Genomic DNA, 23523 nt, shown 5'->3' with positions numbered 1-23523 from the left:
CGCTCCAGAGAATAGGCCCGAACAGAGAGTCCCGTAGGCGAAAAAGGCCTGAACAGAGAGCCCCGCAGGCAGGCATGGGCCCGAACAGAGTCCCACAGGCCAGAATAGTCCCGAACAGAGATTCCCGGAGCAAGAATAGCCCCGAACAGAATTCCGCAGGCCAGCATGCGCCTGAACGGAGATTGCCGAAGGGAAGCCTAGGCCCGAACGAAGAGTCCCGCAGGCCAGAATGGGCCCGAACGGAGATTGTCGGAGGCAAGAATAGGCCCCAAAAGAGTCCCACAGGCAAAAATAGGCCCGAGTAGAGGAGCCGTGCAGGCAAGCATAGGCCCGAACAGAGTCCCGCAGGCCCGAACAGGCCAGAACGGAGATTCCCGGAGGCAAGAATAGGCAAGAATAGAGGAGCCCCAGAGGCAAGAATAGGCCCGAGTAAAGTCCCGCTCCAGAGAATAGGCCCGAACGGAGAGTACCGCAGGCCAGAACGGCCCGAACGGAGAGTCCTGCAGGCCAACACAGGCCCGAACGGTCATTCCCGCAGGCAAGCATAGGCCCGAACAGAGTCCAGCAGGCCAGCATAGGCCCGAACGGAGATTCCCGGACCAAGAATAGACCTGAACGGTGTCCCGAAGGCAAAATGAGGCCCGAGTAGTGGAGCTGTGCAGGCAAGAAGACGCCCGAACACTGTCCGGCAAGCAAGAATAAGCCCGAACGCAGAATCCTGCAGGCAAGAACGGGCCTGAACAGAGTCCCACTGGCAAGAAGTAGCACGAATAGAAGAGGCCCCTAGGCAAGAATAGGCCCGAGTAGAGTCCCGCTCCCAAGATTAGGCCCGAACGGAGAGTCCCTCAGGCCAGAAACGACCGAACGGAGGGTCCCGCGGGCGAGAATAGGCCCGAAGAGATGTCCTGCAGGCGAGAATACGCCCAAACTGAGAATCCCACAGGTCAGCATAACCCTGAAAGGAGATTCCCGCAGGCAAGCATAGGCCCGAACAGAGTCCCACAAGCCAGAATAGGACCGAACGCAGTTTTCCGGGGGCAACAATAGGCCTGGACAGAGTCCCGCAGGCAAAAAGAGGCCCGAGTAGAGGGGCTGTGCAGGCAAGAAGAGTCCCGAACAGAGTCCTGCAGGCAAGAATAGGCCCAAACGAAGAGCCCCGCTGGCAAGAAGAGACCAGAACAGAGTCCCGAAGGCCAGAAAGGCCCGAACGGAGAGCTCCCCAGGTGAGAATAGGCCCGAACGGAGAGTCCCGCAGGCCAGAAGAGGCCCGAATAGAGGAGCCCTTAGGCAAAAATAGGCCCGAATAGAGACCCGCTCACAAGAATAGGCCCGAACGGAGAGTCCCGCAGGCCAGAAAAGCCCGAACAGAGGGTGTCGAAGGCGAGAATGGGCCCGAACGAGGGTCCCGCAGACCACGATAGGAGCGAACGGAGAGTCTCGCAGGCCAGAAAAGGCCCGAACAGAATCCCGCAGGGAAGTATAGGCCCGAATAGAGTCCCGCAGGGAAGGACAGGCCTGAATAGAGGAGCCCCGCACACACTATCAGGCCTGAATAGCGGAGCCCCGCACGCACGAACAGGCCCGAGTAGCAGAGCCCTGCAAGCACGAACAGACCCGAGTAGCGGAGCCCCGCATGCACGAACAGGCCCAAGTAGTGGAGCCCCGCATGCACCAACAGGCCCGAGTAGCAGAGCCCCGCACGCACAATCAGGCCTGAGTAGCGGAGCTCCGCATGCTAGAACAGGACCGAATATCGGAGCTCCGTAAGCACAAAAGGCTGGAATAGAGCAGCCCCGCACGCAACAGGAGACCCCAAAGGAGACTCCCAGAGGCTAGATTAGGTCCGAACGGAGAGTTTTGCAGGTCAGAATTGTCCCGAACGGAGAGACCCGCAGGCAAGAATAGGCCCGAACGGAGAGTTGCGCAGGCGAGAATAGGCCCAAAGGAAAGTCCCGCAGGCGAGAGAATATGCCCAAATTGAGAATACCGCAGGCCAGCATACGCCTGAACGGAGATTCCCGTAGGCAAGCATAGGCCCAAACAGAGTCCCGCAGGCCAGAACAGGCCCGAACGGGGAGTCCTGCAGGCCACAATAGGCCGGAACAGAGATTCCTGCAGGCAAGCATAGGCCCAAACAGAGTCCCGCAGGCCAGAATAGGCCCGAACGGAGTCCCGCAGGCCAGGGTATGCCCGAACGGAGATTCCCGGAGCAAGGATAGGCCCGAACAGAGTCCCGCAGGCAAGAATAGGCCCGAGTAGAGCAGCCATGCAGGCAAGATGAGGCACGAACAGAGTCCCGCTGGCAAGAGTAGCCCTGAATGGAGAACCCACAGGCAAGAATAGGCTCAAACGCAGAGTCCCACAGACAAGAATAGGCCCGAACAGAATCCCAGAGGCAAGAATTGAGGAGCCCCGTAGTCAAGAGTAGGCCCGACTAAAGCCCCGCTCCAGAGAATAGGCCCGAACAGAGAGTCCCGTGGGCGAAAAAGGCCTGAACACAGAGCCCCGCAGGCAGGCATGGGCCCGAACAGAGTCCCACAGGCCAGAATAGTCCCGAACAGAGATTCCCGGAGCAAGAATAGCCCCGAACAGAATTCCGCAGGCCAGCATACGCCTGAACGGAGATTGCCGAAGGGAAGCCTAGGCCCGAACGAAGAGTCCCGCAGGCCAGAATGGGCCCGAACGGAGATTGTCGGAGGCAAGAATAGGCCCCAATAGAGTCCCACAGGCAAAAATAGGCCCGAGTAGAGGAGCCGTTCAGGCAAGAAGAGGCCCGAACAGAGTCCCGCGGACAAGGATACGCCCAAACGGAGAGTCCCGCAGGCAAGAAGGGGCCCGAACGGAGAGACCCGCAGGCCAGCATACACCTGAACGGAGATTCCCGCAGGCAAGCATAGGCCCAAACAGAGTCCTGCAGGTCAGAATAGGCCAGAACAGAGATTCCTGCAGGCAAGCATAGGCCCGAACAGAGTCCCGCAAGCCAGGATACGCCCGAACGGAGATTCCCGGAGCAAGAATAGGCCCGAAAAGAGTCCCGCAGGCCAGAATAGGCCGGAACGGAGAGTCCCGCAGGCCAGAGTAGGGCGGAACAGAGATTCCTGCAGGCAAGCATAGGCCCGAACAGAGTCCCGCAGGCCCGAACAGGCCAGAACGGAGATTCCTGGAGGCAAGAATAGGCAAGAATAGAGGAGCCCCAGAGGCAAGAATAGGCCCGAGTAAAGTCCCGCTCCAGAGAATAGGCCCGAACGGAGAGTACCGCAGGCCAGAACGGCCCGAACGGAGAGTCCTGCAGGCCAACACAGGCCCGAACGGTCATTCCCGCAGGCAAGCATAGGCCCGAACAGAGTCCAGCAGGCCAGCATAGGCCCGAACGGAGATTCCCGGACCAAGAATAGACCCGAACGGTGTCCCGAAGGCAAAATGAGGCCCGAGTAGTGGAGCCGTGCAGGCAAGAAGACGCCCGAACACTGTCCGGCAAGCAAGAATAAGCCCGAACGCAGAATCCTGCAGGCAAGAACGGGCCTGAACAGAGTCCCACTGGCAAGAAGAAGCACGAATAGAAGAGGCCCCTAGGCAAGAATAGGCCCGAGTAGAGTCCCGCTCCCAAGATTAGGCCCGAAAGGAGAGTCCCGCAGGCCAGAAACGACCGAACGGAGGGTCCCGCGGGCGAGAATAGGCCCGAAGAGATGTCCTGCAGGCGAGAATACGCCCAAACTGAGAATCCCACAGGTCAGCATAACCCTGAAAGGAGATTCCCGCAGGCAAGCATAGGCCCGAACAGAGTCCCACAAGCCAGAATAGGACCGAACGCAGTTTTCCGGGGGCAACAATAGGCCTGGACAGAGTCCCGCAGGCAAAAAGAGGCCCGAGTAGAGGGGCTGTGCAGGCAAGAAGAGTCCCGAACAGTGTCCTGCAGGCAAGAATAGGCCCAAACGAAGAGCCCCGCTGGCAAGAAGAGACCAGAACAGAGTCCCGAAGGCCAGAAAGGCCCGAACGGAGAGATCCCCAGGTGAGAATAGGCCTGAACGGAGAGTCCCGCAGGCCACAATAGGCCCGAATAGAGGAGCCCTTAGGCAAAAATAGGCCCGAATAGAGACCCGCTCACAAGAATAGGCCCGAACGGAGAGTCCCGCAAGCCAGAAAAGCCCGAACAGAGGGTCTCGAAGGCGAGAATGGGCCCGAACGAGGGTCCCGCAGACCACGATACGGGCGAACCGAGGGTCTCGCAGGCCAGAATAGGCCCGAACAGAGTCCCGCAGGGAAGTATAGGTCCGAATAGAGTCCCGCAGGGAAGGACAGGCCTGAATAGAGGAGCCCCGCACACACTATCAGGCCTGAGTAGCGGAGCCCCGCACGCACGAACAGGCCCAAGTAGTGGAGCCCAACATTCACCAACAGGCCCGAGTAGCAGAGCCCCGCACGCACAATCAGGCCTGAGTAGCGGAGCTCCGCATGCTAGAACAGGACCGAATATCGGAGCTCCGTAAGCACAAAAGGCTGGAATAGAGCAGCCCCGCACGCAACAGGAGACCCCAAAGGAGACTCCCAGAGGCTAGATTAGGTCCGAACGGAGAGTTTTGCAGGTCAGAATTGTCCCGAACGGAGAGACCCGCAGGCAAGAATAGGCCGGAACGGAGAGTCCCGCAGGCAAGAATAGGCCCGAACGGAGAGTTGCGCAGGCGAGAATAGGCCCAAAGGAAAGTCCCGCAGGCGAGAGAATATGCCCAAATTGAGAATACCGCAGGCCAGCATACGCCTGAACGGAGATTCCCGTAGGCAAGCATAGGCCCAAACAGAGTCCCGCAGGCCAGAACAGGCCCGAACGGGGAGTCCTGCAGGCCACAATAGGCCGGAACAGAGATTCCTGCAGGCAAGCATAGGCCCAAACAGAGTCCCGCAGGCCAGAATAGGCCCGAACGGAGTCCCGCAGGCCAGGGTATGCCCGAACGGAGATTCCTGGAGCAAGGATAGGCCCGAACAGAGTCCCGCAGGCAAGAATAGGCCCGAGTAGAGCAGCCATGCAGGCAAGATGAGGCACGAACAGAGTCCCGCTGGCAAGAGTAGCCCTGAATGGAGAACCCACAGGCAAGAATAGGCTCAAACGGAGAGTCCCACAGACAAGAATAGGCCCGAACAGAATCCCAGAGGCAAGAATTGAGGAGCCCCGTAGTCAAGAGTAGGCCCGACTAAAGCCCCGCTCCAGAGAATAGGCCCGAACAGAGAGTCCCGTAGGCGAAAAAGGCCTGAACAGAGAGCCCCGCAGGCAGGCATGGGCCCGAACAGAGTCCCACAGGCCAGAATAGTCCCGAACAGAGATTCCCGGAGCAAGAATAGCCCCGAACAGAATTCCGCAGGCCAGCATACGCCTGAACGGAGATTGCCGAAGGGAAGCCTAGGCCCGAACGAAGAGTCCCGCAGGCCAGAATGGGCCCGAACGGAGATTGTCGGAGGCAAGAATAGGCCCCAATAGAGTCCCACAGGCAAAAATAGGCCCGAGTAGAGGAGCCGTGCAGGCAAGAAGAGGCCCGAACAGAGTCCCGCGGACAAGGATACGCCCAAACGGAGAGTCCCGCAGGCAAGAATGGGCCCGAACGGAGAGACCCGCAGGCCAGCATACGCCTGAACGGAGATTCCCGCAGGCAAGCATAGGCCCAAACAGAGTCCTGCAGGTCAGAATAGGCCAGAACAGAGATTCCTGCAGGCAAGCATAGGCCCGAACAGAGTCCTGCAAGCCAGGGTACGCCCGAACGGAGATTCCCGGAGCAAGAATAGGCCCGAAAAGAGTCCCGCAGGCCAGAATAGGCCGGAACGGAGAGTCCCGCAGGCCAGAGTAGGGCGGAACAGAGATTCCTGCAGGCAAGCATAGGCCCGAACAGAGTCCCGCAGGCCCGAACAGGCCAGAACGGAGATTCCCGGAGGCAAGAATAGGCAAGAAAGGAGGAGCCCCAGAGGCAAGAATAGGCCCGAGTAAAGTCCCGCTCCAGAGAATAGGCCCGAACGGAGAGTACCGCAGGCCAGAACGGCCCGAACGGAGAGTCCTGCAGGCCAACACAGGCCCGAACGGTCATTTTCGCAGGCAAGCATAGGCCCGAACAGAGTCCAGCAGGCCAGCATAGGCCCGAACGGAGATTCCCAGACCAAGAATAGACCTGATCGGTGTCCCGAAGGCAAAATGAGGCCCGAGTAGTGGAGCTGTGCAGGCAAGAAGACGCCCGAACACTGTCCGGCAAGCAAGAATAAGCCCGAACGCAGAATCCTGCAGGCAAGAACGGGCCTGAACAGAGTCCCACTGGCAAGAAGAAGCACGAATAGAAGAGGCCCCTAGGCAAGAATAGGCCCGAGTAGAGTCCCGCTCCCAAGATTAGGCCCGAAAGGAGAGTCCCGCAGGCCAGAAACGACCGAACGGAGGGTCCCGCGGGCGAGAATAGGCCCGAAGAGATGTCCTGCAGGCGAGAATACGCCCAAACTGAGAATCCCACAGGTCAGCATAACCCTGAAAGGAGATTCCCGCAGGCAAGCATAGGCCCGAACAGAGTCCCACAAGCCAGAATAGGACCGAACGCAGTTTTCCGGGGGCAACAATAGGCCTGGACAGAGTCCCGCAGGCAAAAAGAGGCCCGAGTAGAGGGGCTGTGCAGGCAAGAAGAGTCCCGAACAGTGTCCTGCAGGCAAGAATAGGCCCAAACGAAGAGCCCCGCTGGCAAGAAGAGACCAGAACAGAGTCCCGAAGGCCAGAAAGGCCCGAACGGAGAGATCCCCAGGTGAGAATAGGCCTGAACGGAGAGTCCCGCAGGCCACAATAGGCCCGAATAGAGGAGCCCTTAGGCAAAAATAGGCCCGAATAGAGACCCGCTCACAAGAATAGGCCCGAACGGAGAGTCCCGCAAGCCAGAAAAGCCCGAACAGAGGGTCTCGAAGGCGAGAATGGACCCGAACGAGGGTCCCGCAGACCACGATACGGGCGAACCGAGGGTCTCGCAGGCCAGAATAGGCCCGAACAGAGTCCCGCAGGGAAGTATAGGTCCGAATAGAGTCCCGCAGGGAAGGACAGGCCTGAATAGAGGAGCCCCGCACACACTATCAGGCCTGAGTAGCGGAGCCCCGCACGCACGAACAGGCCCAAGTAGTGGAGCCCAACATTCACCAACAGGCCCGAGTAGCAGAGCCCCGCACGCACAATCAGGCCTGAGTAGCGGAGCTCCGCATGCTAGAACAGGACCGAATATCGGAGCTCCGTAAGCACAAAAGGCTGGAATAGAGCAGCCCCGCACGCAACAGGAGACCCCAAAGGAGACTCCCAGAGGCTAGATTAGGTCCGAACGGAGAGTTTTGCAGGTCAGAATTGTCCCGAACGGAGAGACCCGCAGGCAAGAATAGGCCGGAACGGAGAGTCCCGCAGGCAAGAATAGGCCCGAACGGAGAGTTGCGCAGGCGAGAATAGGCCCAAAGGAAAGTCCCGCAGGCGAGAGAATATGCCCAAATTGAGAATACCGCAGGCCAGCATACGCCTGAACGGAGATTCCCGTAGGCAAGCATAGGCCCAAACAGAGTCCCGCAGGCCAGAACAGGCCCGAACGGGGAGTCCTGCAGGCCACAATAGGCCGGAACAGAGATTCCTGCAGGCAAGCATAGGCCCAAACAGAGTCCCGCAGGCCAGAATAGGCCCGAACGGAGTCCCGCAGGCCAGGGTATGCCCGAACGGAGATTCCTGGAGCAAGGATAGGCCCGAACAGAGTCCCGCAGGCAAGAATAGGCCCGAGTAGAGCAGCCATGCAGGGAAGATGAGGCACGAACAGAGTCCCGCTGGCAAGAGTAGCCCTGAATGGAGAACCCACAGGCAAGAATAGGCTCAAACGGAGAGTCCCACAGACAAGAATAGGCCCGAACAGAATCCCAGAGGCAAGAATTGAGGAGCCCCGTAGTCAAGAGTAGGCCCGACTAAAGCCCCGCTCCAGAGAATAGGCCCGAACAGAGAGTCCCGTAGGCGAAAAAGGCCTGAACAGAGAGCCCCGCAGGCAGGCATGGGCCCGAACAGAGTCCCACAGGCCAGAATAGTCCCGAACAGAGATTCCCGGAGCAAGAATAGCCCCGAACAGAATTCCGCAGGCCAGCATACGCCTGAACGGAGATTGCCGAAGGGAAGCCTAGGCCCGAACGAAGAGTCCCGCAGGCCAGAATGGGCCCGAACGGAGATTGTCGGAGGCAAGAATAGGCCCCAATAGAGTCCCACAGGCAAAAATAGGCCCGAGTAGAGGAGCCGTGCAGGCAAGAAGAGGCCCGAACAGAGTCCCGCGGACAAGGATACGCCCAAACGGAGAGTCCCGCAGGCAAGAATGGGCCCGAACGGAGAGACCCGCAGGCCAGCATACGCCTGAACGGAGATTCCCGCAGGCAAGCATAGGCCCAAACAGAGTCCTGCAGGTCAGAATAGGCCAGAACAGAGATTCCTGCAGGCAAGCATAGGCCCGAACAGAGTCCTGCAAGCCAGGGTACGCCCGAACGGAGATTCCCGGAGCAAGAATAGGCCCGAAAAGAGTCCCGCAGGCCAGAATAGGCCGGAACGGAGAGTCCCGCAGGCCAGAGTAGGGCGGAACAGAGATTCCTGCAGGCAAGCATAGGCCCGAACAGAGTCCCGCAGGCCCGAACAGGCCAGAACGGAGATTCCCGGAGGCAAGAATAGGCAAGAAAGGAGGAGCCCCAGAGGCAAGAATAGGCCCGAGTAAAGTCCCGCTCCAGAGAATAGGCCCGAACGGAGAGTACCGCAGGCCAGAACGGCCCGAACGGAGAGTCCTGCAGGCCAACACAGGCCCGAACGGTCATTTTCGCAGGCAAGCATAGGCCCGAACAGAGTCCAGCAGGCCAGCATAGGCCCGAACGGAGATTCCCAGACCAAGAATAGACCTGATCGGTGTCCCGAAGGCAAAATGAGGCCCGAGTAGTGGAGCTGTGCAGGCAAGAAGACGCCCGAACACTGTCCGGCAAGCAAGAATAAGCCCGAACGCAGAATCCTGCAGGCAAGAACGGGCCTGAACAGAGTCCCACTGGCAAGAAGAAGCACGAATAGAAGAGGCCCCTAGGCAAGAATAGGCCCGAGTAGAGTCCCGCTCCCAAGATTAGGCCCGAACGGAGAGTCCCGCAGGCCAGAAACGACCGAACGGAGGGTCCCGCGGGCGAGAATAGGCCCGAAGAGATGTCCTGCAGGCGAGAATACGCCCAAACTGAGAATCCCACAGGTCAGCATAACCCTGAAAGGAGATTCCCGCAGGCAAGCATAGGCCCGAACAATGTCCCACAAGCCAGAATAGGACCGAACGCAGTTTTCCGGGGGCAACAATAGGCCTGGACAGAGTCCCGCAGGCAAAAAGAGGCCCGAGTAGAGGGGCTGTGCAGGCAAGAAGAGTCCCGAACAGAGTCCTGCAGGCAAGAATAGGCCCAAACGAAGAGCCCCGCTGGCAAGAAGAGACCCGAACAGAGTCCCGAAGGCCAGAAAGGCCCGAACGGAGAGCTCCCCAGGTGAGAATAGGCCCGAACGGAGAGTCCCGCAGGCCAGAAGAGGCCCGAATAGAGGAGCCCTTAGGCAAAAATAGGCCCGAATAGAGACCCGCTCACAAGAATAGGCCCGAACGGAGAGTCCCGCAGGCCAGAAAAGCCCGAACAGAGGGTCTCGAAGGCGAGAATGGGCCCGAACGAGGGTCCCGCAGACCACGATAGGAACGAACGGAGAGTCTCGCAGGCCAGAAAAGGCCCGAACAGAATCCCGCAGGGAAGTATAGGCCCGAATAGAGTCCCGCAGGGAAGGACAGGCCTGAATAGAGGAGCCCCGCACACACTATCAGGCCTGAATAGCGGAGCCCCGCACGCACGAACAGGCCCGAGTAGCAGAGCCCTGCAAGCACGAACAGACCCGAGTAGCGGAGCCCCGCATGCACGAACAGGCCCAAGTAGTGGAGCCCCGCATGCACCAACAGGCCCGAGTAGCAGAGCCCCGCACGCACAATCAGGCCTGAGTAGCGGAGCTCCGCATGCTAGAACAGGACCGAATATCGGAGCTCCGTAAGCACAAAAGGCTGGAATAGAGCAGCCCCGCACGCAACAGGAGACCCCAAAGGAGACTCCCAGAGGCTAGATTAGGTCCGAACGGAGAGTTTTGCAGGTCAGAATTGTCCCGAACGGAGAGACCCGCAGGCAAGAATAGGCCGGAACAGAGAGTCCCGCAGGCAAGAATAGGCCCGAACGGAGAGTTGCGCAGGCGAGAATAGGCCCAAAGGAAAGTCCCGCAGGCGAGAGAATATGCCCAAATTGAGAATACCGCAGGCCAGCATACGCCTGAACGGAGATTCCCGTAGGCAAGCATAGGCCCAAACAGAGTCCCGCAGGCCAGAACAGGCCCGAACGGGGAGTCCTGCAGGCCACAATAGGCCGGAACAGAGATTCCTGCAGGCAAGCATAGGCCCAAACAGAGTCCCGCAGGCCAGAAGAGGCCCGAACGGAGTCCCGCAGGCCAGGGTATGCCCGAACGGAGATTCCCGGAGCAAGGATAGGCCCGAACAGAGTCCCGCAGGCAAGAATAGGCCCGAGTAGAGCAGCCATGCAGGCAAGATGAGGCACGAACAGAGTTCCGCTGGCAAGAGTAGCCCTGAATGGAGAACCCACAGGCAAGAATAGGCTCAAACGCAGAGTCCCACAGACAAGAATAGGCCCGAACAGAATCCCAGAGGCAAGAATTGAGGAGCCCCGTAGTCAAGAGTAGGCCCGACTAAAGCCCCGCTCCAGAGAATAGGCCCGAACAGAGAGTCCCGTGGGCGAAAAAGGCCTGAACAGAGAGCCCCGCAGGCAGGCATGGGCCCGAACAGAGTCCCACAGGCCAGAATAGTCCCGAACAGAGATTCCCGGAGCAAGAATAGCCCCGAACAGAATTCCGCAGGCCAGAATAGGCCAGAACGGGGATTTCCGAAAGCAACCAAAGGCCCGAACAGAGTCCCGCAGGCCCGAACAGGCCAGAACGGAGATTCCCGGAGGCAAGAATAGGCAAGAAAGGAGGAGCCCCAGAGGCAAGAATAGGCCCGAGTAAAGTCCCGCTCCAGAGAATAGGCCTGAACGGAGAGTACCGCAGGCCAGAACGGCCCGAACGGAGAGTCCTGCAGGCCAACACAGGCCCGAACGGTCATTCCCGCAGGCAAGCATAGGCCCGAACAGAGTCCAGCAGGCCAGCATAGGCCCGAACGGAGATTCCCGGACCAAGAATAGACCCGAACGGTGTCCCGAATGCAAAATGAGGCCCGAGTAGTGGAGCCGTGCAGGCAAGAAGACGCCCGAACACTGTCCGGCAAGCAAGAATAAGCCCGAACGCAGAATCCTGCAGGCAAGAACGGGCCTGAACAGAGTCCCACTGGCAAGAAGAAGCACGAATAGAAGAGGCCCCTAGGCAAGAATAGGCCCGAGTAGAGTCCCGCTCCCAAGATTAGGCCCGAAAGGAGAGTCCCGCAGGCCAGAAACGACCGAACGGAGGGTCCCGCGGGCGAGAATAGGCCCGAAGAGATGTCCTGCAGGCGAGAATACGCCCAAACTGAGAATCCCACAGGTCAGCATAACCCTGAAAGGAGATTCCCGCAGGCAAGCATAGGCCCGAACAGAGTCCCACAAGCCAGAATAGGACCGAACGGAGTTTTCCGGGGGCAACAATAGGCCTGGACAGAGTCCCGCAGGCAAAAAGAGGCCCGAGTAGAGGGGCTGTGCAGGCAAGAAGAGTCCCGAACAGTGTCCTGCAGGCAAGAATAGGCCCAAACGAAGAGCCCCGCTGGCAAGAAGAGACCAGAACAGAGTCCCGAAGGCCAGAAAGGCCCGAACGGAGAGTTCCCCAGGTGAGAATAGGCCTGAACGGAGAGTCCCGCAGGCCACAATAGGCCCGAATAGAGGAGCCCTTAGGCAAAAATAGGCCCGAATAGAGACCCGCTCACAAGAATAGGCCCGAACGGAGAGTCCCGCAGGCCAGAAAAGCCCGAACAGAGGGTCTCGAAGGCGAGAATGGACCCGAACGAGGGTCCCGCAGACCACGATACGGGCGAACCGAGGGTCTCGCAGGCCAGAATAGGCCCGAACAGAGTCCCGCAGGGAAGTATAGGCCCGAATAGAGTCCCGCAGGGAAGGACAGGCCTGAATAGAGGAGCCCCGCACACACTATCAGGCCTGAGTAGCGGAGCCCCGCACGCACGAACAGGCCCAAGTAGTGGAGCCCAACATTCACCAACAGGCCCGAGTAGCAGAGCCCCGCACGCACAATCAGGCCTGAGTAGCGGAGCTCCGCATGCTAGAACAGGACCGAATATCGGAGGTCCGTAAGCACAAAAGGCTGGAATAGAGCAGCCCCGCACGCAACAGGAGACCCCAAAGGAGACTCCCAGAGGCTAGATTAGGTCCGAACGGAGAGTTTTGCAGGTCAGAATTGTCCCGAACGGAGAGACCCGCAGGCAAGAATAGGCCGGAACGGAGAGTCCCGCAGGCAAGAATAGGCCCGAACGGAGAGTTGCGCAGGCGAGAATAGGCCCAAAGGAAAGTCCCGCAGGCGAGAGAATATGCCCAAATTGAGAATACCGCAGGCCAGCATACGCCTGAACGGAGATTCCCGTAGGCAAGCATAGGCCCAAACAGAGTCCCGCAGGCCAGAACAGGCCCGAACGGGGAGTCCTGCAGGCCACAATAGGCCGGAACAGAGATTCCTGCAGGCAAGCATAGGCCCAAACAGAGTCCCGCAGGCCAGAATAGGCCCGAACGGAGTCCCGCAGGCCAGGGTATGCCCGAACGGAGATTCCCGGAGCAAGGATAGGCCCGAACAGAGTCCCGCAGGCAAGAATAGGCCCGAGTAGAGCAGCCATGCAGGCAAGATGACGCACGAACAGAGTCCCGCTGGCAAGAGTAGCCCTGAATGGAGAACCCACAGGCAAGAATAGGCTCAAACGGAGAGTCCCACAGACAAGAATAGGCCCGAACAGAATCCCAGAGGCAAGAATTGAGGAGCCCCGTAGTCAAGAGTAGGCCCGACTAAAGCCCCGCTCCAGAGAATAGGCCCGAACGGAGAGTCCCGTAGGCGAAAAAGGCCTGAACAGAGAGCCCCGCAGGCAGGCATGGGCCCGAACAGAGTCCCACAGGCCAGAATAGTCCCGAACAGAGATTCTCGGAGCAAGAATAGCCCCGAACAGAATTCCGCAGGCCAGCATACGCCTGAACGGAGATTGCCGAAGGGAAGCCTAGGCCCGAACGAAGAGTCCCGCAGGCCAGAATGGGCCCGAACGGAGATTGTCGGAGGCAAGAATAGGCCCCAATAGAGTCCCACAGGCAAAAATAGGCCCGAGTAGAGGAGCCGTGCAGGCAAGAAGAGGCCCGAACAGAGTCCCGCGGGCAAGGATACGCCCAAACGGAGAGTCCCGCAGGCAAGAAGGGGCCCGAACGGAGAGACCCGCAGGCCAGCATACGCCTGAACGGAGATTCCCGCAGGCAAGCATAGGCCCAAACAGAGTCCTGCAGGTCAGAATAGGCCAGAACAGAGATTCCTGCAGGCAAGCATAGGCCCGAACAGAGTCCCGCAAGCCAGGGTACGCCCGAACGGAGATTCCCGGAGCAAGAATAGGCCCGAAAAGAGTCCCGCAGGCCAGAATAGGCCGGAACGGAGAGTCCCGCAGGCCAGAGTAGGGCGGAACAGAGATTCCTGCAGGCAAGCATAGGCCCGAACAGAGTCCCGCAGGCCCGAACAGGCCAGAACGGAGATTCCCGGAGGCAAGAATAGGCAAGAAAGGAGGAGCCCCAGAGGCAAGAATAGGCCCGAGTAAAGTCCCGCTCCAGAGAATAGGCCTGAACGGAGAGTACCGCAGGCCAGAACGGCCCGAACGGAGAGTCCTGCAGGCCAACACTGGCCCGAACGGTCATTCCCGCAGGCAAGCATAGGCCCGAACAGAGTCCAGCAGGCCAGCATAGGCCCGAACGGAGATTCCCGGACCAAGAATAGACCCGAACGGTGTCCCGAAGGCAAAATGAGGCCCGAGTAGTGGAGCCGTGCAGGCAAGAAGACGCCCGAACACTGTCCGGCAAGCAAGAATAAGCCCGAACGCAGAATCCTGCAGGCAAGAACGGGCCTGAACAGAGTCCCACTGGCAAGAAGAAGCACGAATAGAAGAGGCCCCTAGGCAAGAATAGGCCCGAGTAGAGTCCCGCTCCCAAGATTAGGCCCGAAAGGAGAGTCCCGCAGGCCAGAAACGACCGAACGGAGGGTCCCGCGGGCGAGAATAGGCCCGAAGAGATGTCCTGCAGGCGAGAATACGCCCAAACTGAGAATCCCACAGGTCAGCATAACCCTGAAAGGAGATTCCCGCAGGCAAGCATAGGCCCGAACAGAGTCCCACAAGCCAGAATAGGACCGAACGGAGTTTTCCGGGGGCAACAATAGGCCTGGACAGAGTCCCGCAGGCAAAAAGAGGCCCGAGTAGAGGGGCTGTGCAGGCAAGAAGAGTCCCGAGCAGTGTCCTGCAGGCAAGAATAGGCCCAAACGAAGAGCCCCGCTGGCAAGAAGAGACCCGAACAGAGTCCCGAAGGCCAGAAAGGCCCGAACGGAGAGTTCCCCAGGTGAGAATAGGCCTGAACGTAGAGTCCAGCAGGCCACAATAGGCCCGAATAGAGGAGCCCTTAGGCAAAAATAGGCCCGAATAGAGACCCGCTCACAAGAATAGGCCCGAACGGAGAGTCCCGCAGGCCAGAAAAGCCCGAACAGAGGGTCTCGAAGGCGAGAATGGGCCCGAACGAGGGTCCCGCAGACCACGATACGGGCGAACCGAGGGTCTCGCAGGCCAGAATAGGCCCGAACAGAGTCCCGCAGGGAAGTATAGGCCCGAATAGAGTCCCGCAGGGAAGGACAGGCCTGAATAGAGGAGCCCCGCACACACTATCAGGCCTGAGTAGCGGAGCCCCGCACGCACGAACAGGCCCAAGTAGTGGAGCCCCACATTCACCAACAGGCCCGAGTAGCAGAGCCCCGCACGCACAATCAGGCCTGAGTAGCGGAGCTCCGCATGCTAGAACAGGACCGAATATCGGAGCTCCGGAAGCACAAAAGGCTGGAATAGAGCAGCCCCGCACGCAACAGGAGACCCCAAAGGAGACTCCCAGAGCCTAGATTAGGTCCGAACGGAGAGTTTTGCAGGTCAGAATTGTCCCGAACGGAGAGACCCGCAGGCAAGAATAGGCCGGAATGGAGAGTCCCGCAGGCAAGAATAGGCCCGAACGGAGAGTTGCGCAGGCGAGAATATGCCCAAAGGAAAGTCCCGCAGGCGAGAGAATATGCCCAAATTGAGAATACCGCAGGCCAGCATACGCCTGAACGGAGATTCCCGTAGGCAAGCATAGGCCCAAACAGAGTCCCGCAGGCCAGAACAGGCCCGAACGGGGAGTCCTGCAGGACACAATAGGCCGGAACAGAGATTCCTGCAGGCAAGCATAGGCCCAAACAGAGTCCCGCAGGCCAGAAGAGGCCCGAACGGAGTCCCGCAGGCCAGGGTATGCCCGAACGGAGATTCCCGGAGCAAGGATAGGCCCGAACAGAGTCCCGCAGGCAAGAATAGGCCCGAGTAGAGCAGCCATGCAGGCAAGATGAGGCACGAACAGAGTCCCGCTGGCAAGAGTAGCCCTGAATGGAGAACCCACAGGCAAGAATAGGCTCAAACGGAGAGTCCCACAGACAAGAATAGGCCCGAACAGAATCCCAGAGGCAAGAATTGAGGAGCCCCGTAGTCAAGAGTAGGCCCGACTAAAGCCCCGTTCCAGAGAATAGGCCCGAACAGAGAGTCCCGTAGGCGAAAAAGGCCTGAACAGAGAGCCCCGCAGGCAGGCATGGGCCCGAACAGAGTCCCACAGGCCAGAATAGTCCCGAACAGAGATTCCCGGAGCAAGAATAGCCCCGAACAGAATCCGCAGGCCAGCATGCGCCTGAACGGAGATTGCCGAAGGGAAGCCTAGGCCCGAACGAAGAGTCCCGCAGGCCAGAATGGGCCCGAACGGAGATTGTCGGAGGCAAGAATAGGCCCCAATAGAGTCCCACAGGCAAAAATAGGCCCGAGTAGAGGAGCCGTGCAGGCAAGAAGAGGCCCGAACAGAGTCCCGCGGGCAAGGATACGCCCAAACGGAGAGTCCCGCAGGCAAGAATGGGCCCGAACGGAGAGACCCGCAGGCCAGCATACGCCTGAACGGAGATTCCCGCCGGCAAGCATAGGCCCAAACAGAGTCCTGCAGGTCAGAATAGGCCAGAACAGAGATTTCTGCAGGCAAGCATAGGCCCGAACAGAGTCCCGCAAGCCAGGGTACGCCCGAACGGAGATTCCCGGAGCAAGAATAGGCCCGAAAAGAGCCCCGCAGGCCAGAATAGGCCAGAACGCAGAGTCCCGCAGGCCAGAGTAGGGCGGAACAGAGATTCCTGCAGGCAAGCATAGGCCCGAACAGAGTCCCGCAGGCCCGAACAGGCCAGAACGGAGATTCCCGGAGGCAAGAATAGGCAAGAAAGGAGGAGCCCCAGAGGCAAGAATAGGCCCGAGTAAAGTCCCGCTCCAGAGAATAGGCCCGAACGGAGAGTACCGCAGGCCAGAACGGCCCGAACGGAGAGTCCTGCAGGCCAACACAGGCCCGAACGGTCATTCCCGCAGGCAAGCATAGGCCCGAACAGAGTCCAGCAGGCCAGCATAGGCCCGAACGGAGATTCCCAGACCAAGAATAGACCTGATCGGTGTCCCGAAGGCAAAATGAGGCCCGAGTAGTGGAGCTGTGCAGGCAAGAAGACGCCCGAACACTGTCCGGCAAGCAAGAATAAGCCCGAACGCAGAATCCTGCAGGCAAGAACGGGCCTGAACAGAGTCCCACTGGCAAGAAGTAGCACGAATAGAAGAGGCCCCTAGGCAAGAATAGGCCCGAGTAGAGTCCCGCTCCCAAGATTAGGCCCGAACGGAGAGTCCCGCAGGCCAGAAACGACCGAACGGAGGGTCCCGCGGGCGAGAATAGGCCCGAAGAGATGTCCTGCAGGCGAGAATACGCCCAAACTGAGAATCCCACAGGTCAGCATAACCCTGAAAGGAGATTCCCGCAGGCAAGCATAGGCCCGAAGAGAGTCCCACAAGCCAGAATAGGAGCGAACGGAGTTTTCCGGGGGCAACAATAGGCCTGGACAGAGTCCCGCAGGCAAAAAGAGGCCCGAGTAGAGGGGCTGTGCAGGCAAGAAGAGTCCCGAACAGAGTCCTGCAGGCAAGAATAGGCCCAAACGAAGAGCCCCGCTGGCAAGAAGAGACCAGAACAGAGTCCCGAAGGCCAGAAAGGCCCGAACGGAGAGCTCCCCAGGTGAGAATAGGCCCGAACGGAGAGTCCCGCAGGCCAGAAGAGGCCCGAATAGAGGAGCCCTTAGGCAAAAATAGGCCCGAATAGAGACCCGCTCACAAGAATAGGCCCGAACGGAGAGTCCCGCAGGCCAGAAAAGCCCGAACAGAGGGTCTCGAAGGCGAGAATGGGCCCGAACGAGGGTCCCGCAGACCACGATAGGAGCGAACGGAGAGTCTCGCAGGCCAGAAAAGGCCCGAACAGAATCCCGCAGGGAAGTATAGGCCCGAATAGAGTCCCGCAGGGAAGGACAGGCCTGAATAGAGGAGCCCCGCACACACTATCAGGCCTGAATAGCGGAGCCCCGCACGCACGAACAGGCCCGAGTAGCAGAGCCCTGCAAGCACGAACAGACCCGAGTAGCGGAGCCCCGCATGCACGAACAGGCCCAAGTAGTGGAGCCCCGCATGCACCAACAGGCCCGAGTAGCAGAGCCCCGCACGCACAATCAGGCCTGAGTAGCGGAGCTCCACATGCTAGAACAGGACCGAATATCGGAGCTTCGTAAGCACAAAAGGCTGGAATAGAGCAGCCCCGCACGCAACAGGAGACCCCAAAGGAGACTCCCAGAGGCTAGATTAGGTCCGAACGGAGAGTTTTGCAGGTCAGAATTGTCCCGAACGGAGAGACCCGCAGGCAAGAATAGGCCGGAACAGAGAGTCCCGCAGGCAAGAATAGGCCCGAACGGAGAGTTGCGCAGGCGAGAATAGGCCCAAAGGAAAGTCCCGCAGGCGAGAGAATATGCCCAAATTGAGAATACCGCAGGCCAGCATACGTCTGAACGGAGATTCCCGTAGGCAAGCATAGGCCCAAACAGAGTCCCGCAGGCCAGAACAGGCCCGAACGGGGAGTCCTGCAGGCCACAATAGGCCGGAACAGAGATTCCTACAGGCAAGCATAGGCCCAAACAGAGTCCCGCAGGCCAGAATAGGCCGGAACGCAGAGTCCCGCAGGCCAGAGTAGGGCGGAACAGAGATTCCTGCAGGCAAGCATAGGCCCGAACAGAGTCCCGCAGGCCTGAACAGGCCAGAACGGAGATTCCCGGAGGCAAGAATAGGCAAGAAAGGAGGAGCCCCAGAGGCAAGAATAGGCCCGAGTAAAGTCCCGCTCCAGAGAATAGGCCCGAACGGAGAGTACCGCAGGCCAGAACGGCCCGAACGGAGAGTCCTGCAGGCCAACACAGGCCCGAACGGTCATTCCCGCAGGCAAGCATAGGCCCGAACAGAGTCCAGCAGGCCAGCATAGGCCCGAACGGAGATTCCCGGACCAAGAATAGACCTGAACGGTGTCCCCAAGGCAAAATGAGGCCCGAGTAGTGGAGCTGTGCAGGCAAGAAGACGCCCGAACACTGTCCGGCAAGCAAGAATAAGCCCGAACGCAGAATCCTGCAGGCAAGAACGGGCCTGAACAGAGTCCCACTGGCAAGAAGAAGCACGAATAGAAGAGGCCCCTAGGCAAGAATAGGCCCGAGTAGAGTCCCGCTCCCAAGATTAGGCCCGAACGGAGAGTCCCGCAGGCCAGAAACGACCGAACGGAGGGTCCCGCGGGCGAGAATAGGCCCGAAGAGATGTCCTGCAGGCGAGAATACGCCCAAACTGAGAATCCCACAGGTCAGCATAACCCTGAAAGGAGATTCCCGCAGGCAAGCATAGGCCCGAACAGAGTCCCACAAGCCAGAATAGGACCGAACGCAGTTTTCCGGGGGCAACAATAGGCCTGGACAGAGTCCCGCAGGCAAAAAGAGGCCCGAGTAGAGGGGCTGTGCAGGCAAGAAGAGTCCCGAACAGAGTCCTGCAGGCAAGAATAGGCCCAAACGAAGAGCCCCGCTGGCAAGAAGAGACCCGAACAGAGTCCCGAAGGCCAGAAAGGCCCGAACGGAGAGCTCCCCAGGTGAGAATAGGCCCGAACGGAGAGTCCCGCAGGCCAGAAGAGGCCCGAATAGAGGAGCCCTTAGGCAAAAATAGGCCCGAATAGAGACCCGCTCACAAGAATAGGCCCGAACGGAGAGTCCCGCAGGCCAGAAAAGCCCGAACAGAGGGTCTCGAAGGCGAGAATGGGCCCGAACGAGGGTCCCGCAGACCACGATAGGAGCGAACGGAGAGTCTCGCAGGCCAGAAAAGGCCCGAACAGAATCCCGCAGGGAAGTATAGGCCCGAAGAGAGTCCCGCAGAGAAGGACAGGCCTGAATAGAGGAGCCCCGCACACACTATCACGCCTGAATAGCGGAGCCCCGCACGCACGAACAGGCCCGAGTAGCATAGCCCCGCACGCACAATCAGGCCTGAGTAGCGGAGCTCCGCATGCTAGAACAGGACCGAATATCGGAGCTCCGAAAGCACAAAAGGCTGGAATAGAGCAGCCCCGCACGCAACAGGAGACCCCAAAGGAGACTCCCAGAGGCTAGATTAGGTCCGAACGGAGAGTTTTGCAGGTCAGAATTGTCCCGAACGAAGAGACCCGCAGGCAAGAATAGGCCGGAACGGAGAGTCCCGCAGGCAAGAATAGGCCCGAACGGAGAGTTGCGCAGGCGAGAATAGGCCCACAGGAAAGTCCCGCAGGCGAGAGAATATGCCCAAATTGAGAATACCGCAGGCCAGCATACGCCTGAACGGAGATTCCCGTAGGCAAGCATAGGCCCAAACAGAGTCCCGCAGGCCAGAACAGGCCCGAACGGGGAGTCCTGCAGGCCACAATAGGCCGGAACAGAGATTCCTGCAGGCAAGCATAGGCCCAAACAGAGTCCCGCAGGCCAGAATAGGCCCGAACGGAGTCCCGCAGGCCAGGGTATGCCCGAACGGAGATTCCCGGAGCAAGGATAGGCCCGAACAGAGTCCCGCAGGCAAGAATAGGCCCGAGTAGAGCAGCCATGCAGGCAAGATGAGGCACGAACAGAGTCCCGCTGGCAAGAGTAGCCCTGAATGGAGAACCCACAGGCAAGAATAGGCTCAAACGCAGAGTCCCACAGACAAGAATAGGCCCGAACAGAATCCCAGAGGCAAGAATTGAGGAGCCCCGTAGTCAAGAGTAGGCCCGACTAAAGCCCCGCTCCAGAGAATAGGCCCGAACAGAGAGTCCCGTAGGCGAAAAAGGCCTGAACAGAGAGCCCCGCAGGCAGGCATGGGCCCGAACAGAGTCCCACAGGCCAGAATAGTCCCGAACAGAGATTCCCGGAGCAAGAATAGCCCCGAACAGAATTCCGCAGGCCAGCGTACGCCTGAACGGAGATTGCCGAAGGGAAGCCTAGGCCCGAACGAAGAGTCCCGCAGGCCAGAATGGGCCCGAACGGAGATTGTCGGAGGCAAGAATAGGCCCCAATAGAGTCCCACAGGCAAAAATAGGCCCGAGTAGAGGAGCCGTGCAGGCAAGAAGAGGCCCGAACAGAGTCCCGCGGGCAAGGATACGCCCAAACGGAGAGTCCCGCAGGCAAGAAGGGGCCCGAACGGAGAGACCCGCAGGCCAGCATACACCTGAACGGAGATTCCCGCAGGCAAGCATAGGCCCAAACAGAGTCCTGCAGGTCAGAATAGGCCAGAACAGAGATTCCTGCAGGCAAGCATAGGCCCGAACAGAGTCCCGCAAGCCAGGATACGCCCGAACGGAGATTCCCGGAGCAAGAATAGGCCCGAAAAGAGTCCCGCAGGCCAGAATAGGCCGGAACGCAGAGTCCCGCAGGCCAGAGTAGGGCGGAACAGAGATTCCTGCAGGCAAGCATAGGCCCGAACAGAGTCCCGCAGGCCCGAACAGGCCAGAACGGAGATTCCCGGAGGCAAGAATAGGCAAGAATAGAGGAGCCCCAGAGGCAAGAATAGGCCCGAGTAAAGTCCCGCTCCAGAGAATAGGCCCGAACGGAGAGTCCCGCAGGCCAGAACGGCCCGAACGGAGAGTCCTGCAGGCCAACACAGGCCCGAACGGTCATTCCCGCAGGCAAGCATAGGCCCGAACAGAGTCCAGCAGGCCAGCATAGGCCCGAACGGAGATTCCCGGACCAAGAATAGACCTGATCGGTGTCCCGAAGGCAAAATGAGGCCCGAGTAGTGGAGCTGTGCAGGCAAGAAGACGCCCGAACACTGTCCGGCAAGCAAGAATAAGCCCGAACGCAGAATCCTGCAGGCAAGAACGGGCCTGAACAGAGTCCCACTGGCAAGAAGTAGCACGAATAGAAGAGGCCCCTAGGCAAGAATAGGCCCGAGTAGAGTCCCGCTCCCAAGATTAGGCCCGAACGGAGAGTCCCTCAGGCCAGAAACGACCGAACGGAGGGTCCCGCGGGCGAGAATAGGCCCGAAGAGATGTCCTGCAGGCGAGAATACGCCCAAACTGAGAATCCCACAGGTCAGCATAACCCTGAAAGGAGATTCCCGCAGGCAAGCATAGGCCCGAACAGAGTCCCACAAGCCAGAATAGGAGCGAACGGAGTTTTCCGGGGGCAACAATAGGCCTGGACAGAGTCCCGCAGGCAAAAAGAGGCCCGAGTAGAGGGGCTGTGCAGGCAAGAAGAGTCCCGAACAGAGTCCTGCAGGCAAGAATAGGCCCAAACGAAGAGTCCCGCTGGCAAGAAGAGACCAGAACAGAGTCCCGAAGGCCAGAAAGGCCCGAACGGAGAGCTCCCCAGGTGAGAATAGGCCCGAACGGAGAGTCCCGCAGGCCAGAAGAGGCCCGAATAGAGGAGCCCTTAGGCAAAAATAGGCCCGAATAGAGACCCGCTCACAAGAATAGGCCCGAACGGAGAGTCCCGCAGGCCAGAAAAGCCCGAACAGAGGGTCTCGAAGGCGAGAATGGGCCCGAACGAGGGTCCCGCAGACCACGATAGGAGCGAACGGAGAGTCTCGCAGGCCAGAAAAGGCCCGAACAGAATCCCGCAGGGAAGTATAGGCCCGAATAGAGTCCCGCAGGGAAGGACAGGCCTGAATAGAGGAGCCCCGCACACACTATCAGGCCTGAATAGCGGAGCCCCGCACGCACGAACAGGCCCGAGTAGCAGAGCCCTGCAAGCACGAACAGACCCGAGTAGCGGAGCCCCGCATGCACGAACAGGCCCAAGTAGTGGAGCCCCGCATGCACCAACAGGCCCGAGTAGCAGAGCCCCGCACGCACAATCAGGCCTGAGTAGCGGAGCTCCGCATGCTAGAACAGGACCGAATATCGGAGCTCCGTAAGCACAAAAGGCTGGAATAGAGCAGCCCCGCACGCAACAGGAGACCCCAAAGGAGACTCCCAGAGGCTAGATTAGGTCCGAACGGAGAGTTTTGCAGGTCAGAATTGTCCCGAACGGAGAGACCCGCAGGCAAGAATAGGCCCGAACGGAGAGTTGCGCAGGCGAGAATAGGCCCAAAGGAAAGTCCCGCAGGCGAGAGAATATGCCCAAATTGAGAATACCGCAGGCCAGCATACGCCTGAACGGAGATTCCCGTAGGCAAGCATAGGCCCAAACAGAGTCCCGCAGGCCAGAACAGGCCCGAACGGGGAGTCCTGCAGGCCACAATAGGCCGGAACAGAGATTCCTGCAGGCAAGCATAGGCCCAAACAGAGTCCCGCAGGCCAGAATAGGCCCGAACGGAGTCCCGCAGGCCAGGGTATGCCCGAACGGAGATTCCCGGAGCAAGGATAGGCCCGAACAGAGTCCCGCAGGCAAGAATAGGCCTGAGTAGAGCAGCCATGCAGGCAAGATGAGGCACGAACAGAGTCCCGCTGGCAAGAGTAGCCCTGAATGGAGAACCCACAGGCAAGAATAGGCTCAAACGGAGAGTCCCACAGACAAGAATAGGCCCGAACAGAATCCCAGAGGCAAGAATTGAGGAGCCCCGTAGTCAAGAGTAGGCCCGACTAAAGCCCCGCTCCAGAGAATAGGCCCGAACAGAGAGTCCCGTAGGCGAAAAAGGCCTGAACAGAGAGCCCCGCAGGCAGGCATGGGCCCGAACAGAGTCCCACAGGCCAGAATAGTCCCGAACAGAGATTCCCGGAGCAAGAATAGCCCCGAACAGAATTCCGCAGGCCAGCATACGCCTGAACGGAGATTGCCGAAGGGAAGCCTAGGCCCGAACGAAGAGTCCCGCAGGCCAGAATGGGCCCGAACGGAGATTGTCGGAGGCAAGAATAGGCCCCAATAGAGTCCCACAGGCAAAAATA

Source organism: Loxodonta africana (genome assembly GCF_030014295.1).
Source record: "Loxodonta africana isolate mLoxAfr1 chromosome 26 unlocalized genomic scaffold, mLoxAfr1.hap2 SUPER_26_unloc_1, whole genome shotgun sequence".
In the NCBI taxonomy this organism is placed as follows: Eukaryota; Metazoa; Chordata; class Mammalia; order Proboscidea; family Elephantidae; genus Loxodonta; species Loxodonta africana.
Note: the sequence above shows the minus strand (reverse complement) of the source record.